This window comes from Lepidochelys olivacea (assembly GCF_965140295.1).
Source record: "Lepidochelys olivacea isolate rLepOli2 genome assembly, chromosome: 25".
Lineage (NCBI taxonomy): Eukaryota > Metazoa > Chordata > Testudines > Cheloniidae > Lepidochelys > Lepidochelys olivacea.
Genome location: NC_140435.1, coordinates 13,905,513 through 13,917,458, shown reverse-complemented (window position 1 = coordinate 13,917,458; position 11,946 = coordinate 13,905,513). Strand labels below are relative to the sequence as shown.

The 11,946-nt window shown below is 50.3% G+C and overlaps 1 long non-coding RNA gene across 1 annotated transcript; it reads left to right on the top strand.

Moving 5' to 3' along the window:
• Positions 1–3,650: 3,650 nt before the first annotated feature.
• Positions 3,651–5,536, top strand: LOC311513170. Its single transcript, XR_014709687.1, has 2 exons — positions 3,651–3,734; positions 5,150–5,536. It is a non-coding gene; the product is annotated as an uncharacterized lncRNA (long non-coding RNA).
• Positions 5,537–11,946: the final 6,410 nt, after the last annotated feature.

Sequence of the window (11,946 nt, the reverse complement as noted above, 5' to 3'; positions counted from 1 at the left end):
GCTTATGTTTACACGTGTGAGCGAGACACGGGAGCTGGGGTGGGGGTGGGGGGAGCCTGAGAAGAGAAACTCACCGAACCTAGCACAGAAACACGACACGCAAAACTGAGTTTCTTTTCAGAGACAGGCTCCGGGTCACCCTCCCTGCGCACAAGCCAGCTACACAATTCCAAGTCCCTCCCTCTGGATCCTGAGACTGCTGATGGTGCATAAACTGCCACTTAGATACCTAATACTTACCTATCCTCTCTTACCACTGATCCTGACTCCTCTGCGTTTGGAGGAGGCACTAGAGAGGAAAAGTTGCTAGCCTGGGACCTCGGAGACCTGAGTTCAATTCTTCACTGACTCCCTTGGGCAAGTCACTTAATCGCTCTGTGCCTCAGTTTCCCCATCTGTTCAATGGGGATGATAGCACTGCCCTACTTCCCAGGGGGGCTATGAGGATAAATACATTAAAGATTGTGAGGTGCTCAGATACTAAGGTGACAGGGGTTATATAAATACCCTGGACAGACAGCTCTGGAGAGGGGGGAAGTTGGAAACTGCCAGACCGCTTTGGAGAATCCAGATCAGCATCTGCATGTCTGGTGCTGACCCCGTCTGACTCTCTGCACCTTCTGACGCACGGGCCCGACGTCTGAACCCAGGGATGCCCCTTGGCATGGTGGTCTCCGCTGTGACACATTGTGTTTTGCTGGGCCATGCGGAGCCTGTTCCTTCCCAGCAGCAGGAGATGAGCTTCCAGGAGGCCTCTACTGTCCTGTGTTGACAAACATTCTTCTCCCTAATTAGCAGCAGGGAGGGAAACGAGCACAAATATTCCTGGGCTGACCTGACCAGTTTTTTAAGCACCTAATAGCAGCCCGTGAGTCACGGCTTGTCACCGGGGATATTTCTGCACCGTCTGAGACAGAATTATGAGGTCCTGGAGCAGGTCCTGGAATACCGGTACTGCCGGCAGAGTGCAGCCTTGGGTATGGATGTGCTAGTCACACACACACACACACACACTGCCGGGCATGTGACTTTGGCAACACAAACCCACCTATACGTGTGACTTGCATACGCTGATCAGGTGACTCACGCATACACACGTAGGTACTCACGCACAGACACACACACGCCCGCTGGCCCCGTGGTGCGTAGGCGTCATTTATGTGTGCACCCGCGACTGCTGACCCCTGCCACAAGGACATGCTCATGTGCACACAAACACAACCCTGGGACTGGTGCGTGCCCATGCGAGTGCTGCTCTGTTGTGCACACGGAGTTGCTGGTGGGGCGACTCTCATGGTAATTACCACCGGCTGCTGCCTCCATGAAACAACCCCCGTCCAAAAGTCAGTGTGGCAAACCCTGGAGTTCAAGCCGGGTCTTGATGCACCAAACCCAGCAGCGAGTGCTGGGGGATACGGGAAGTCTACAGCCTTGTCCCTCCCAGCTGCAGCTGTCTTTAAACAGGCTTTCTCCCGAGCCAGCCCCCCAGCCCGTAGAGCAACTGCAAAGCCAGCACTGGCCCTGGCTGTGGCCGTGGAGTCCCAGGGCTCGTTCAGCAGGCTCTGGACCCTTTCTGATCCTGGGCACTATTAAGAGATATTGGCCCAAGCGGTGGAGGCTGGTTTCAGCTTCGCACCATGCAATATGTAACCTCCACTGATCAGCAGTGACCTTGACCTTGACTCAGGCCACGTCTCCCTGTTGAGTCTGAGCAGCTGGATTGTGGCTTTTGGTGCATCTGGCTTCACTTTGTCTTTTAAAACAGCGGGCTCCCTGCAGTGCCCATTGCAGCCAATGGGCATCTTTTCTCTGGCTTGGGATCCAATCCCTAGGGCTGGCGACAGGTCCTGATTGCCAGCCCCAGGGGACTGAAGGCCTCTGTCCAGCAGCAAGAGACGCTTTCCCAGTGCTGCCCTCTGTTGATGGGCCTTGCCCTGACATGCAGGGGAGAGGAAAGAGCGTCTAGGAAGCCCATGCAGGGCTTGATTGCTCAGCTGAGGCTGCCAGCTGGGGTGTCAGCCGCAGTGGGATTCATTGGTGATCCAGGCAGCTGTTCCCTAGGCTCTGCTAGCGGGATGGGAGCAGCCTTGGTCACTACCAACGAGGGCTTGATTGGAAGGGGTGACCCGCCCCATCACCTTCCCAGCCCTATAGAGGGTCACTTTCCTCTCCTGCTCCCTACCCCTACTGTGGTCGCTGTCCGCTGTTCGGATATAGATATTCAGGCCTGTCTGTAAAGGCCAAACTCTAAGAATTTAGGTGTATTCCTGTCACTTAGCTGGTTCTAGAGGTATAAAAGAGAGAATCAAAATCACTGACTGACTGTATAAGGCCTTTTCTCACTGTGACAGTCTGAGGCCCTGTTCTTAGGCTAAGGACTTTGGCTAAACAGCAGAGGCAGCCGTAAGCTGGGAAGCGACCGGTCAGATCCTCACATTCCAAACTAGTCTCATTGAAATAAGGTGCAATTGGGCTGTGAGGAACACAATCCTGTCCTGATAACGCCCATCGCCTCCAGAGAAAGGGAAGTCCCTCGAAAATGTAACAGGAAACTTAGTTTGATAGCATCCTGTCTGGCAAGAACTCACTTATCAATAGCTGGGATGTGAAATCCCCATTTCTGTGATGTTCCATCATTGTAGTCCCCATTTCCCTACTGTTTGTCTGTACAATCTCTGTCTGGTTCTGTGATTGTTTCTGTCTGCTGTATAATTAATTTTGCTGGGTGTAAACTAATTAAGGTGGTGGGATATAATTGGTTAAATAATCATGTTACAACATGTTAGGATTGGTTAGTTAAATTTCAGTAAAATAGTTAAGGTATACCTAAGCAGAACTCAAGTTTTACTGTATAGTCTGCAGTCAATCAGGAAGTAAGGTGGGGGAATTGGAATCATGTTTTGCTAATGGGGGGAACGGGGACACAGGTGTAAGGCTCTGTGGTGTCAGAGCTGGGAAGGGGGACACTAAGGAAGGAAACTGGAATCATGCTTGCTGGAAGTTCACCCGAATAAACATTGAATTGTTTGCACCTTTGGACTTCGGGTATTGTTGCTCTCTGTTCATGCGAGAAGGACCAGGGAAGGAAGCGGGTGAAGGAATAAGCCCCCTAACATCTTAATGCCGTGACTTGGATACATCGCATCGGATAGGTGAGTGGCAGCCTGTAAGTCCCCCTCCTCAACAGTCCATGCAGCTGCTTGGAGGGGGTATCACGAACTCTCGTGATGGTAGTTGTGGGTTCTGGCAAGCCAGGGTAAAGGATTTTTTGGATAAATGGATAAGGAAGAAACAGGGCCCATACCAGGTGCAGGGGGTCAATCTGGGATGAGATTAAAAAGGAAATGGAGGAAGTGTTAGGGGACCCAGAGGGATGGGGGTGGCTGAGGAGCCCACCCTCCTTGGTATATGGGTAGTGGAAGAAAGTCCCTGCCCATGGGGCCTGGATGCCTTTCGGGGAAAGGAGGCACTTCAGCCCGCTTGTGAGAGGTTTGAAGTAAGGGCAGCATTACGGGAAGCTGCCAGGAATCTTTCAAGTTTGGTGCTGCTTCAGCCAGGGCTGCTGAAGGGCTGTAAATTAGTTAGGGGTGGTTAAAGATGATTTGGCACAACAGGGTTTAAAGTCAAAAGCCGAGTTAACAGACGATCTTTAGAGACAGGAGCTGGGACTTTGTCCTGGGGGAGTGGAGAGAAAGAAGTTTCAAAGTGCAGAATGGCAGGGTTTGCAGGAGCAGGTAACAACCCGCACTCTTCTCCCAGAGCCAGACCTGGGGCTAAGGGTTCCCAACCATTTCAACCCAGGGAGCCTGCTCTTGGCTCAGAGCTAGCTATGTCCTTTCCTTCTTTTCCTTCTTCTTTTTCTCAGTTTACTTAATTTGCTGCTGGTAGCCTCTACTTTAAACTGACCTGACCGGCTTAGTTGGTTTCTTTCCACCTCTTTCCCCACCTCTCCCCCTGCCTTTCCACACTTTTGTTTTTCTGAAGTTTTAATGGAGGGTACTTTGGATACTTATGTGAAATGTTTCAGGTTATTTTGGACAAAGTATGAGGGAGGTCTGCTGTATTCCACTGGAATTTTTGGAGTAAAAGATCCATGGGAATCCATGGAGACAAATGTTTTACTGCCTCTTTGAACAGTCTCAGGGTGAAGGCAGCTGTGTGACAATAATTGTACTTCGTGGCTAAGTTGTTACAGCCAAATTGCACGACCTTAAAGAACTAAATGTAGGAGTAAGTGATTTAAAGAAGTGAGTGAAAAGTTACAAATCGCTTTTGCAAAAATTGATAATACAGGGTTTGGAGGAAAGCAAACATTTGGGAGTTGTGGACATGGTGAAAGGTAACTGTTGTGAAGATGTTAAAGAGTAACAGTTGTGTTGTTACAAGAAGGAAGTTTTTCTTTAATGATAAAACCCAGTTCTATAAATGTAACTGTATGTGCAACTCTGTGCAGTCACATTGGATGGAAGCTTGGTAATTAAATTATCCAAGGGGGTCAGGTAGAGTGGCTACTACCACCACTAGGCTTCTGTCCCCAGAAGCCTTTACAGCTGTTCTGAGGGAAAATGGGCCCTTTTCCCACAGAAATGGTCTAAAGGGACTGCTGCCGGCAGCAGGTGGAGAGAGAATCTGAGCAAAATTATTTGACTATTGGGTAATGTAATCAAAATCACTAAAGGAATGTAAGGGGTTTCTATTGGAACGTAACTTGGCTGCCCCTGGTTGTGTCTAGTTGTACAAGATGGGAGTGTAATCGGGTATAGTTGTGTAAAAGAGTAATTCCACTACAAGAAATGTTAGGCAAAAGAGAATTTTGTGTGTCCATAGGAAAAAGAAAGGGAAAAGGGGAGGAATGATGGGAACACTAAGCCTTGGGGTGACTCTGGGGGATCGGAGTGTCGCTTTGGTGGGGGGGCATAAAAACTCTGTGGGCATGGGGGAGGCAGTTACACCTTGTGTAAAATTAATATGGCTAATATAATGTTATGAAGGTTAAACTATGGAAGGAATGTGCATTTTCCCAGGACATGTGCAGTGTATATTGGAGAAGGGCTAAAAAAAAAAAAAAAATGCAAACAAAACATGGTACTTAATTAAAATCCTATTAGGCTCCAAAAGGAGTCACAATAGGTTGTCCTTTCTTTTTCAGATCTCTGTGTGTTCTGGAGCAAGAGATGAAAGTGGAAAGTAATCAGAACTCTGGTGGAAGTGGAATGTTTCCCTTTTAAGACAGTCTCTGAGCTGCTAATAGCTTTGGATCCAAAAGCAAGCTAGAAAACCTCTGTGTAAATGCAAATTACCTAGCTGATGGGCACAAAGGAGCTGCAAATAATGAATACATCTGGTCAGCAAACAAGCTACTAGAAGACTCAGATTATGGCCTTCCAGGAAAGGGAGGTGAAAAAAACAAGTCAAGCTTGAAAATAAGGGGAACAGGTTAACCCTAAGGGGTGTGTGTGTGTACAGCTAAAATCTAAAGCTGTCTCTTAGCTATTACCTGAGAATAAACTTAATGCTTGGTACAGCAGAGAAACTATTGCAAACCTGGTCAGTTGTACAAGAGGGGAAACTGAGGTACACCACCTCATGAATTTCATAAATGACCAGTGAGTGGGGTAATTCACTAGCCTGACTATAGAACAAAATAAGGACAGCCTGGAGGTAATTCTTCTGTTTTTCCTGCAATTAGCAAGGAAATCTGTGAAAGGAAGTGGTATTATTATTAAGCAATAATCTGTCCCCACTAGGGGGTGGTGGAAATTGTTTCTTTTGTTTTTCAGACACTCTACAAGCAAGCTGGCGCCAGTGGAAAAATAACCGAGAATACCACAGATCTATGTTTTGTGTTGTTTGTCTGTGGTGTTTGTCTTGTTGCTAGCATTGTTGTGTTTTAATGAACAAAAACCTCATGACATGAGTGGGGGATGGCTTCAAAAGGCTGACCTTGGGGGGAAGATGTGTATGGGAATGCAAAATGCTCAGCTAGGAGGCCAGCACCTGTGTAATAGCTACCATCGTACCTGGAAATGGAACAGCATCTAAGGTGGTCCCCACAAGCCCTATGGAAATAATGAGAAGGGGAGGAGCTCACTGGGAATCAATGGAGGGGTGTGCAAAATGGTGTAAATCAAGAGAAGATGTTTGGATGTGCCCCTCTCCTATGACTATGGAGGAGCAGGATCAATGATCTATGCAAGGGGTGGACAACTGGGTGTACTGTGTATAAGGTGTTTTGCTGGGAATGTACATCTTACTGGGGGCACAATTACACCAGCCCATTTTGTATTGTTAACTGTACTTGTGTTACGTTGCATATGGAGGTAACCTATAAGTAATGTAGTAAGCCCTCCCCACCCTGCAGTGTACTAGACAACCCGGACCCAACCTTCTCGGGCCCTCTCGAATGGGAAGTCCGGAAGACTAATTGGAATAGGTGTGGTATGCCCGGACAAGAGAAGGTGCAGGGCACTAGACTACCAAGGGGCAGTGGGACAAATGGAATATCGACACCTTCCACCTTGAGGCCTGGCCCTGTCAGGAAATGTGTCGCCATATGTCCTATGCTTTTCCAGGGATACCTGCACAGGAGGATCCCAAAAGAAAAAAAAGGGGTGGAGTGTTAGGATATAGATATTCAGGCCTGTCTGAAAAGGCCAAACTCTTCAGAATTTAGGTGTATTCTTGTCACTTAGCTAATTCTAGAGGTATAAAAGAGAGACTCAAAATCACTGGCTGACTGTATAAGGCCTTTTCTCACTGTGACAGTCTGAGGCCCTGTTCTTAGGCTAAGGACTTTGGCTAAACAGCAGAGGCAGCCGTAAGCTGGGAAGCGACCGGTCAGATCCTCACATTCCAAACTAGTCCCATTGAAATAAGGTGCAATTGGGCTGTGAGGAATACAGTCCTGTCCTGATAACGCCCATCGCCTCCAGAGAAAGGGAAGTCCCTCGAAAATGTAACAGGAAACTTAGTTTGATAGCATCCTGTCTGGCAAAAGAACTCACTTATCAATAGCTGGGATGTGAAATCCCCATTTCTGTGATGTTCCATCATTGTAGTCCCCATTTCCCTACTGTTTGTCTGTACAATCTCTGTCTGTCTGGTTCTGTGATTGTTTCTGTTTGCTGTATGATTAATTTTGCTGGGGGTAAACTAATTAAGAAAAATTGGAAAACGTCCAGCGGAGGGCAACAAAAGTGATAAGCGGACTGGAACACATGATTTATGAGGAGCGGCTGAGGGAACTGGGATTGTTTAGCCTGCGGAAGAGAAGACTGAGGGGGGATTTGATAGCTGCTTTCAACTACCTGAAAGGGGGTTCCAAAGAGGATGGATCTAGACTGTTCTCAGTGGTAGCAGATGACAGAACGAGGAGTAATGGTCTCAAGTTGCAGTGTGGGAGGTTTAGGTTGGATATTAGGAAAAACTTTTTCACTGGGAGGGCGGTGAAGCACTGGAATGGGTTCCCTAGGGAGGTGGTGGAATCTCCTTCCTTAGAAGTTTTTAAGGTCAGGCTTGACAAAGCCCTGGCTGGGATGATTTAGTTGGGGACTGGTCCTGCTTTGAGGAGGGAGTTGGACTAGGGGACCTTCTGAGGTCCCTTCTAGCCCTGATATTCTATGATTCTAAGGTGGTGGGATATAATTGATTAAATAATCATGTTACAATATGTTAGGATTGGTTAGTTAAATTTCAGGAAAATGGTTGGTTAAGGTATAGCTAAGCAGAACTCAAGTTTTACTATATAGTCTGCAATCAATCAGGAAGTAAGGCGGGGAATGGGAACAGGGAATGGGAGTGGGGAAATTGGAATCATGTTTTGCTAAGGGGGGAATGGGAACAGGGACACAGGTAAGGCTCTGTGGTGTCAGAGCTGGAAAGGAGGACACTAAGGAAGGAAACTGGAATCATGCTTCCTGGAAGTTCACCCCCATAAACATTGAATTGTTTGCACCTTTGGACTTTGGGTATTGTTGCTCTCTCTTCATGCGAGAATGACCAGGGAAGTAAGCGGGTGAAGGAATAAGCCCCTAACAGCCGTCTGCCCCCTTCTGTCCAACCGTGGCTTTCGGAGGAGCAGGACAGGGCAGTGAAAAGGGAATGCCAGCACCCTGTGCAGCCTGGCAGCAGGAACCCTCGTGCTGGTGAAATGCTGGAGGAGCCCGTGCAATGCCCCTGGGTGCAGCAAATGGGTTGAACAGTGACACCCTGAAATGCAAAACGGTGACCAGGCTAGAAACAGACAAAGAACCAACCATGCGGCACTGGGAATGGACCTCCGTGGGAACCCGCCAGGGCTCCCTGCCCTCCTGATTCCCTACAACAGGTATGATTCTTACCCTAGCTCACTGGCTGACCTCTAAAACAGCAGCCAGAGGATCACAGGCTGCTCCTGAGTACCCGGAATAGGCCTCTTGTCAGCAAACCAGAGCACCCAGGTGAAGTGGGCAGGAAGAGAGTGGGAGAAACTTATTGATCCAGACTGGGGAACTGGCTTCTTGGAGCCTGGGGGCAGGAGAGGAGGGGAAGAAAGATCGACAGATGGGACTAAACTAAGACCCCCAGATCTTGCCACCCCGGATCTTTGGGGCTCAGATCCTCAGGCGAGTGGGGATGGACAGCTAGACAGACAGGATCAGGAGCCAAGCTCTGCAGCCTGTGTCCATCTCTAAGTCAGACAGACCAACTGATCTCGTTGTATCTTTTATGTTATCGCTGGAGATTAAAGGGTCCAAGGTTTGGTTTCCTGTTGGGGCAATAACTCTCCTATAAACTCTCCCTGCTGAGGAGCATTCATCTCCCTCCCTCCTGAGTCGGGCGGTCAGGTAGAAAGGGTGAAAAATTGGGACATTTGTTTTTTTTCTGGGAGAAGGGAAAGTTGCCTATATAAGACAAAGTCCATAATATCAGGACGGTCCCTATAATATGTGGATGTCGGGTCACCCTTATCCCAAGGGACCCAGTACAGCTTTTCTGGCGGGTGCCACGCTGGGGGCTGGGAGGGAGAGGGCAGGGGCCGGGTGAGTTAGGGGCCTGGATCCGGATGATGCAGAAGGTGCTGGGACCTGACATCTCTAGTGATTTTCCCCATGCTAGGGTTTGATGGATCGGTTTCCTTGGCTAAGGAAGGCTCTGGGTCACCAAACAAGAGCGGCTTACCCGTTGCCCGCTGGACAGCAGCTGCAGACGTGGTGTCTATTGCTGGCCCAAAGGAAGACGCTCAACTGGGCTGGGTGGCTCAATGCTCTCCGGGCAGCTTTGGAAACAGAGATTGATTTCCTCCCACCCCAAAATTATCTCTGTGCCAGCCAGGGATTCCTTGCAGCTCTGCTCACCTGCCTGCAATCAGTGTCACCTGCGGCTTCTAGGAGGCCTTCTGAGGGCGCCACCCACTAGCCCCCAGGCTCACCTGCCCACATGAGCATCCTGGGGGTGGGATCAGTGTCCGCCACCCAGCCTTGGGGCCCCACCCCCTGCAGTGTCACTCTGCGCTGGTGTCAGCCATCTGCAGTCTGAGCTGCCTGCAACGGGTGACACCAATATACCCCTCGCTGCACCTGCCTGCTACTGAACTGCCCCCTACTGCACATTGGGTCACCCCCACTGCAAGCTGCCTCCCCCTGCACTCTTTGTAATCAGCATCCCCAGTGTCCCCAGAACTGGCTGCTCAGGGAGACTGAGGTGTCAGGACCCCCCTGCTATGAGCCACCACCAGGACTTGGATGGGCCCCATTGCTGGCTGCAACTCAGGGGCCATCCCCCGAACCCGAAGCCCTGTCGGGTTGGGTTTCCAGACCTGGCAGTTTAACAAGAATTCCAGCCCCGTAAATCTCTCTGCAGCTGTGTCCCCCGCCCCCCATTATATAATGGTTATAAAGGCTAATCTGATCTCTGTGCAGTGCCCAGGCCTTTGCGATCGGACCGGAGTGACCAAACCATGGCTGCCTGGCAGGGGATTGGTCATAAGGTGTGCGTCCTCTTCCCCAAAAAGTGTAACTGGCTTCCACAGAGTCACTCCAGATTTGCACTGGTGTAAAACGCTCAGGGAGAGCAGTCCCCTCTGGCCACCCCTGCCGTTGATATGACTCCCAGCGTGGGTGGGTGTTGTGTTTTCACAGCCACACCCTGCTGGGTGTTATTCGATAGGTGCCTATGCAGATGCGGAAGCCCATTGCTGATTACTGTTTCTTGCCAATTAGCAAGGAGGCAAACAAGCCCTAATGAAGCTAGGCCACGGGCTCCCATGATGCACCGTAGCCAGCTGGCTGATGGGTGATGCTCGTTCTAGTTCTGCCAACAGCAGCCTGCTCGAAAGGGGTCCTTAGTAGATTTAAGGGTCTTTCGCTAAAGTGCTTCCCTCTGCTGTTCAGGGACATCTCTGTGTGTGAGAAATGGGAGGGGTGCAAAATTCTGGGGTTACTGTGGTCAGAGCAGTGGGCTGGGAGTCAGGACTCCTGGGTTCTGCTCTGAGCTCTTGGAGGGGAGAGGGGTCTAGTGGTTAGAGCAGGGCGGAGGCTGCAAGTTGGGATTCCTAGTTTTTATTCCTAGCTCTGGGAGGGGAGCATGACCATGAATTAACCCCAAGACGTTGGAAGAGCTGTCAAACCTTGTTCTTTAGGACATAATCTGGTCTGTAACTACAAGACCACAGGCTGAGCCCTAAGGTGGGGGGCAGGATATCTCACATCTGCCTCTTGCATCATTTCTTGCACCTTCCTCTACTGCATCCGGTACTGGCCCCCGTGGCAGGCAGGAGGGTGGACTAGAAGGACCTCGGGTCTGATCCAGTCTGGCAAAGCTGATGGTAGGACATCGGGCGGGGGGGTTGTGTAACCATTAGCCCTTCCCACCCTCCGGCAGGGTAGGTGCTGGCATGCCCCTCTTTCAGCTCCCCAGGGCAGTCCCTGGAGCAGACAGCAGCTCTTGTGTCACTGGAGGTGATGCTGACTCAGCTGAGGAGTGATCCTAATGAGCAAGAGGCCTCACCCCAAGCAGGTGGCATGCAGCGTTCCTGATCCTCTGTCTGCACCGCGGTGGCATTTTCGAGGCTTGCCTTGGCAGGAGTTTATTTGCAGGGAGGATTCTGGTGTCACCCAGGTGGATTGTTCCCCTAGTAATGGCTGGCTCAGAGGAGAGGCCTGTGGAAACCAAGCAGAGAGTGTGGGTGACTGGTCAGAACAGGGGAGCAGGGCAACAGGACTCCTCCTGGGTGCCGTTACTGGCTCGGGGAGAGGAGCGTTGTCTAATGGTTAGAGCAGTGAGGCTGGGAGTCCAGACTCCTGGGTTCTGTCCCTGGATCTGGGAGGGGCATGTAGTCTAATGGGTAGAGCAGTGGGGCTGGGAGTCAGGATTCCTGGAATCTATTCCCAGCTCTGCCAGTGACTCACTAAGCCAGTATGGGCAGGTCGTTTCCCTGTGCCTCAGTTTCCCCATCTGTAAAATGTCTGATAGCTCTGACCTACATCACCAGGAGTTATGATAGTGTAGTATTTGGCTCTCAGAGCTGAGTCAGCTTCATCATCCCTCATTTTTCAGACAGGGAAACTGAGGCCCAAAGAGGGGAAGCAGCTCGCTCAGGGACAGACAGCAAGTTAGTGGCAGAACCCAAAACAAAACCCAGAGCACTCGATTTTCAGCCCGGTGTGCTATGGACTACGCTGCCTCCTCAAGGGTTTGCAAAGTGCTTGGAGATCCTCAAGGCCGATTAAAGCCGATGGGAGTCTGTGGCCCTGGGCAGAGGGAGAGGGTGTGTGCGCCCTCTGCTGGAACAGGGGTAAACTTCCAGCTCTAGATTTAAATACCGGCTTGATATGAGGCCTTGGCAATGCAGAGAGGCGGTGAAGCAGAGGATGGGAAGGGAGAGAAGCACGGGCTGCCAAGGAGCAGGCTACATGAGCAGAGGGGGCTGGAAGTGGAGGATTTTACAAGCCAGGGGCCCACTCCTGC